Raw genomic sequence first — 7,390 nt, 5'->3', positions numbered from 1 at the left:
ACATGTAGTTTTTTCTCATTCTGATTGACTGAAGATACAAGTATGGTAATCACATGTCTCTGAAGGCCTCAGAGATTTCAGCGGAAACTTTCAGACTACAGTGAATGCAGGTTGGTTATGCTTGCTGAAACATGTGATTCTAAACGTGTCTGCCTTCTGCACAAATTAAGGATTAGTGTGATCCTAATAGGCTGTGTTTTATGCCAGTTTAGGATTATTTACTGTCCAGGCCTGTAATATTCTCAAGGAAATCTTGGGCACTGCTCTTTTTTTAAGAATGGAAATGTCAGCAGTTTTATTTGTTCAGTTTCCTGAGCAAAACACCTCCCAGAAACACCTACTTCAGAAAATGTATCAGAATGAATGAGTGCAGAGGTGCTCACCGGAGGTCCTTGGAAATTGGCAATCTCCGGGGCGCCTGGGTGGCTCAGGCGGTTAAGTGTCTGACTTCAGCTCAGGCTGTGATTTCGTGTTTGTGAGTTCAAGCCCTGCATTGGGCTCTGTGCTGACAGCTTGGAGCCTGCTTCGGATTCTGTGTCTCCCTCTCTCTGCCCCTCCCCAGCTTGTACTCTCTCTCTCAAAAAATAAACGTTAAAAAAAGGTTTGTTTCATTGACAATCTCAGAAACTTTTACCTAGTAAATGTACCAAAGTATTTGTTAAGTTGCCTGCCGTTGAAATAAAAACATAAATAACCCCCTCTTGTGTTTCATTATGGTACTGCAAAATTTATTGTTCATTACTTGGGCAAAATTTTTATCAGAGGAGACATTTTTGCAGACACTAAACCATTTTAAGCCTCAGGGCAACCTCCCTGGGAAGTAGGAATGTAAGATGAAAGAGGGGCGCCTGGCTGGCTCATTCGGTGGAGCTTGTGACTCTCGATCTCAGGATCCTCAGTTTGAGTCCCACATTGGGTGTAGAGATTATTTAAAAAAGAAAATCTTAAAAAAAAAAAAAAGATAAAAGAACTGAAGCTCATTTACAATAAATGATTTATCGGGGGCGCCTGGGTGGCGGGGTCGGTTAAGCTTCTGACTTCAGCTCAGGTCATGAACTCACGGCTGGGGAGTCCAAGCCTTGAGTAGCTCCATCGGCCTGACAGTGTAGAACCTGCTTGGGATTCCCAATCTCTGTCTTTCCCTTCCTCTCTCCCTGCCCCTCCTCGTCTGTCTGCCCCTCCCGCACACATGTGCTTGCTCTCCCTCTCAAAATAAATAAACTTGAAACAAATAAATAAAATAAATGATTTATCCAACGTCACACAGACACATTGAACCCTACTTCTTTGTGTCACGGAAAGACAAAAAAGCAGCAGGCAGTTATGCTGCAGAGAAGGTGCTGACCTTGAAACCTGGAGCTCACTTGCTATGTGATCTTATGATAGGCTTCCTCACATGAGTTTTCTTATTTATAAAATGGGAATGATATTGACAACATTGATAATACCTCCCTAGTAAGTGTTAATGTTGAGGTCAACATAGTGATTCACTCATTCACTCAATAGTTTTCTCATAAGAAAGTTCACGGAGGGGCCCCCGGCTGGCTCAGTCAGCAGACCATGCCACCCTTGATCTCAGGGTTGTAAGTTTGAACCCCACGCAGGGTGTAGAAATTACTTAAAAATAAAACCTTTTTTTTTAAAAAAAAAAGATGGGGATGGGAGCCTGGGTGGCTCAGTCGGTTGAGCGTCCAACTTCAGCTCAGGTCCTGATCTCTCAGTTTGTGGATTTGAGCCCCGCGTTGGGTTCTGTGCTGACAGCTCAGAGCCTGGAGCCTGCTTCAAAAACAAACATTAAAAAATTTTAAAAAACAAAACAAAACACACGGGGCACCTGGGTAGCTCAGTCGGTTAATCCTCTGACTCTTGCTTTCAGCTCAGTTCGGCTTGTGGTTCGTGAGTTCAGGTGGGGCTCTGCACTGCGGACAGGGATTCTGTCTTTCTCTCTCTGCCCCACCCCCTCCCTCTCTCTCAAAATAAATAAATAAGCTTTAATTTTTTTTTTTTAAGTTTAGTTTTTTGAGAGAGACAGAGAGCGAGTGGGGGAGGGGCAAAGGGAGTGAAGGAGACAGAGAATCCCAAGCAGGTTCCACACTATCAGCACAGAGCCCAATGTGGGGCTCGAACCCACAGACTGTGAGATCATGATCTAAGCTGAAACCAAGAGTTGGACGCTTAACCGACAGAGCCACCCAAGTGCCCCTACATTTTTTTCATGTTTATTTATTTTTGTGAGAGAGAGAGACAGAGTGCGAGTGGGGGAGGGGCAGAGAGAGAGGGAGACGCAGAATCCAAAGCAGGCTCCAAGCTCTGAGCTGTCAGCTCACAGCCCGATGTGGGGCTTGAACCCACGGACCACAAGATCATGACCAGAGCCAAAGTCTGATGCTCAACCGACTGAGCCACCCAGGTGCCCCTCTTTTTAAAAGCATTTTTGTTATTTTTTTTAGTGAAAAATTTTAAAATCAAAATGAATAAATAAACTTAAAAAAATAAGCAAGTTCATGGAACACTACTTTCGGTGCAACTCCCCACCCCTGAAACCTTAGAAATAATTTGCATGTCCATTAACACAGAAATTGACTGTAAATGTATATTCATTCTACAGAATATTATGCAGCTATGAGAAAGCGCGACTTACATCTAAATGTGCGGTCCAATATAGTACCATTAGCCAAATGTGGTTATGGAGCATTGGAAATGTAGCCAGTTCAGATTAAGGTGTGCTATAAGGGTAAAATACATACTGGGCTTTGAAGGCTTAACAAGAAAAAAAGAATGTAAGCTAACTCATTAATGTTTTATATTTATTGATTATATGTTGAATGATAATATCTTGAGACATTGAGTTAAACATTTGCATGGATTTCATCTGTTTTTACTTTTTAAAAGTTTTTTATTTATTTACTTATATATTTTTAGGTAGGCTCAACACCCAAGGTGGTGCCTGAACTCATGACCCTGCGATCAAGAATCACATGCTCTACCAACGGAGCCAGTCAGGCACCCCTCTTTTTACTTTTTTTAAATGTGAATACTATAGTCTTTAATATTACATATATGGCTCAGATTATATTGTATTGAATACTATGCTGGTCTAGGGATATTCATGATATATTAAGAGAAAAAGTTATGACATGTCTTTGGGATTATATATGCATATATATTCACATACTTAATATGACATACATATTATGAATCCATGAATACAGACACATATTATGAACTCATTTAAAAAATTGGTGGCTCAGTTGGTTAAGCATCCGACTTTGGCTCATATCATGATCTCATGGTTTGTGAGTTCCAGTCCCATGTCGGGCTCTGTGCTGACAGCTCAAAGCCTGGAGCCTGCTTCAGATTCTGTGTCTCCCTCTCTCTCTGCTCCTTCTCTGCTCTCACTCTGTCTGTCTTTCTATCTCTCAAAAATAAACATTAAAAGACATTTTTAAAAAATAGGGGCACCTGGGTGACTCAGTCAGTTAAGCATCTGACTTTGGCTCAGTTCATGAGCTTGAGGCTCGTGAGTTCAAGCCCTGCACCAGGTTCCAAGCTGACGGTACAGAGCCTGCTTGGAATTCTCTCTCCCTGTCTCTCTCTGCCCCTCCCCTGCTTTCATGCTCTCTCCCTCAAAATGAGTAAAACTTAAAAAAATAAATAAAATAGAAACAAATCCCTATATGTTATGTATGTGAGTGTAGGTGTGGGATATATGTGTGTGTGTTTGTATAGGGATAGAGAAAAGTGGAAGTGTAATACCAAATTATTAACACTGGTGGGGGTGGAGTAGGGAATATATATACATTGAGGAGCAGGGAAAACTATTTTTATTTGGCTTGTTGTAAGGAATTTGTGTTGCTTTTGTAGTTGAAAAAGAAATAGGGGCGCCAAGTCGGTTGGTCGTCCGACTTCGGCTCAGGTCATGATCTTGCAGTCTGTGAGTTTGAGCCCCACATTGGGCTCTGTGCTGACAGCTCGGAGCCTGGAGCCTGTTTCCGATTCTGTGTCTCCCTCTCTCTCTGCCCCTCCCCTGCTCATGCTCGGTCTCTCTCTGTCTCAAAAATACATAAAAACATTAAAAAATATATTTTTTTTAAAAAAGAGAAAGAAATAAAGTATCTCTAAATGAGTACTTTTCTTTTTTAAAAGTTTATTTATTTGTTTTTGAGAGTTAAAGCACGAGGGGGTGAGGGGCAGAAAGAGAGGGAGAGATGGAGAGAGAGAGTATACCAAGCAGGCTCCACACTGTCAGGGTGGAGCCCGATCGGGGCTCAAATTCACAAACCATGAGCAAAAGTCAGACACTTAACCGACTGAGCCAGCCAGGTGCCCCAGATATTTCTTTTTAATTTTTCCTAAGTGAATATTTCTTTTCTATTTAAATTTTCCGTTTAAAATTTATTTATTTATTTTGAGAGAGACAGAGCACAAGTAGAGGAGGGGCAGAGGGAGGCAGAGAGAGAATCCCAAAGCGGGCCCGAACCCGGGAAACCATGAGATCATTACCTGAGCCGAAACCAAGAGTCGGATGCTCAACTGACCGAGCCACCCAGGCACCCCTAAATGAACATTTCTTAAGCCTGTTCTAAGCCAGGCACTGTAATAGGCTCTGGGCATATCAAAAGGAAGAAGGGGACTCCTGGCTCACTCAGTTTTTGAGAAACATGCAACTCTTGATCTCAGGGTTAGGAGTTCAAGCCCCATATTGGGCATGGAGCCTACTTAAAAAAATAAAATAAAATAAAGATGAAGAAGACAAAGACTTTGTTCTAAAAGGAACTCATAGTCCAGGGGAAGAGACAGAAGAATCAACCAACAATGATGTTAAACTGTGTTAAGGGCCTAGAGAGGGATGAATAGGCAGCCCCCATAGGGGAGGGGGGGTCTCTATTTTATACTCAGGAAGTGGTTTTGGGGAGTGTGCAAAGAATGTTTCTTGGAGAAGCTGATTGAATGAGAGTTGAATTTTGTCTGATGCTTAGTTTTCCAGATGGAGATGGGTTTAAAGGGTGTTTCAGACAGAAGGAACTAAATTTAGGAAGACAGGATGCAAGAAACAGCAAGAGGCCTTTGGAAACTGCCAGATTATGGGAGGGAGTGGGAGTAAATGGAGCTGAACAGGTAGGCATGGTTCATATTTAGAAGGGCCTGATGTGCTAATGGAAGGTTTTCATTCCTAGCGCTAAAGTCTTTGAATTCCCTCATAACACAGAATGACATGATTAGATTTGTATTCCTGAAAGATCATTCCAGCTGCAGAGTGTCCAGAATATAGGGGAGACTGGGGAAGCAATGGTTTATGCATTCCAAGAGCTTACAGTTTACTTTGGAAAAGAGACAAATGATAACCAGCATTTGTCAAGTACTTATTTGACTGGCACTAAGTACTTTATAAAAAACAAATCTTTAATGCTTCACCACCTACCTATGTTGTTCCCTCCATTTTACAGAGAAGGAAACCGAGACACGGAGAAGTCAAGTGACTTACTTATGGACACCCAGGCAGGAAGGTTGAGCTTTGGAATCAAGAATTTAACCCCGATATGACACTGTATCTTAGCTTTATAGTGGACTGTGTTCAGTTCTAAGCTAGGATAGGGTCTTGGGGACCATCTGACCTGGACTGGGAGAATCAGGTAAGTCTTCCCATCCCAGAGGAGATGACTTCTAGTCTGAGATCTGAGGAATAGACTAGAGTTAATGAGGAATGAGGCCAGAAAGAACCCTCTAGGAAGAGAGAGCAGATTGTTTAAAGGCCCCGTGAGCTGGGAAAGAACATGGTATATTGAGGAGAGCCAAAAGTCACTCAGCAAGCCTGGGTCATAGAGTGGTGGGAAGAAGGGTTGGTGAAAAAAGCAGGGACCAGACTAGGTAGGTTAAAAATTTTTGTGACTTCATCCTAGAAGCAGTGAATAGCCATTGAGGTACTCAATGTAGGGAGTGACTAGTTTTGCATTTTAGATTACTCTGGCTATTATCCAAAGGATGGGTTGGAAAGAGCAAATCTGCAGGCCTAAGATCAGCTAGAGTGTTGTTCGAGTCATCTAGGAGGCCAGGACTTAGGGGGTCTGGAAAGAAACAGGTTGGACAACTGCTTGTTGAAGGCCTATGACCTAAATTAAACTGACTTATATTAAAGACAAATTTTATAAGGATTTTTTTTCCATATCACCAAGGCTGAAACAGTCAGAACACTATAAAAGAGTTCTCTGTATAGAAATGGGGAGGGGAACATTGGGAGGAAATAAGATTTTGAAGCTACATAGATGTGGGTTTGAATTCTGACTCTGCCACTTACTACATCTGTGACCTTTTATGAGTCATAAGGGCCATCATCAGGTAAAAGCTCTACCCTCTCATTCTGGTCTGAGCCACCATCATCTCTAGCCTGGAATATTACAGTATGTTAGTATTCTGAACTAGTCTGTTTCCAGACTTGCCCTCTTGATCTGATTCTAACAGAGTACCCTTACTTTATTACTTTTACTTTTTTTTTAAGTTTATTCATTTTTGAGAGACAGATAGAGACAGAGCATGAGTGGGGGAGTGGCAAAGAGAGAGGGAGACACAGAATCTGAAGCAGGCTCCAGGCTCGGAGCTGTCAGCACAGAGCCCGCTATGGGGCTTAAACCCACAAACCACGAGATCATGACCTGAGCCAAAGTCAGACGCTTAACCAGCTGAGCCACCCAGGCACCCCTATTTACTTTCATTTTTAAAACAGGGATTATAGTCCTTCTCTATTGAAAAATCTTTCAACGACTCTCCATTTTACTGTTCATTTAATAGCCTGTAGGACCCGAGATCATTTCTATCTTGTTCTCACCTCATCTCCTACTGCTCCCTCTTCACCCCTCGCACCTCCTTCTGTGCCCCAGCCAGAGACCTCTTCATAGTTTTTGGAATATAGGAGGCAGCCTGTTGCCTCAGGGATTTTGCACTTGCCTCTCCCTATGCTTGAAATGCTATTCGCCTGAATTATTCCCACTGACTGCTCCAGGATCAGATCTTTTGCTCAAGTTGTCATCCTCAGTGAAGACTTACCTAACTATCCTATTTAAAACGATAATATAAAGGGGTATGGAGAAAAGACAAGAAAGGAAGATGGAAGTACAGTATTGTCTTGAGTATTTTAGCAGAGATCGTCTTTCCAGTTCACCACTGTATCCCCATAGTTTAAAACTATGGACACCCAGACAGAAAATATTCAACAAATGTTTAACTATAACGATAATCCAGCTAACAATTACAAAGCACTTATTAAATAGGCCAGGGTGAGTCCTAAGCATTTTGCATATTTAATCTTCACGATAATCCTACGAAGAGAATACAATTATAGTACTACCTTCATTTTACAGAAATGAAGAAATGGAGAAAAGTGAAGCTCAGAGAC

The sequence above is a fragment of the Herpailurus yagouaroundi genome, unplaced genomic scaffold (assembly GCF_014898765.1).
Source record: "Herpailurus yagouaroundi ecotype Mexico unplaced genomic scaffold, PumYag 191, whole genome shotgun sequence".
Lineage (NCBI taxonomy): Eukaryota > Metazoa > Chordata > Mammalia > Carnivora > Felidae > Herpailurus > Herpailurus yagouaroundi.
The sequence above is the reverse complement of the archived record's forward strand: the minus strand, read 5'-3'. Positions refer to the sequence as shown.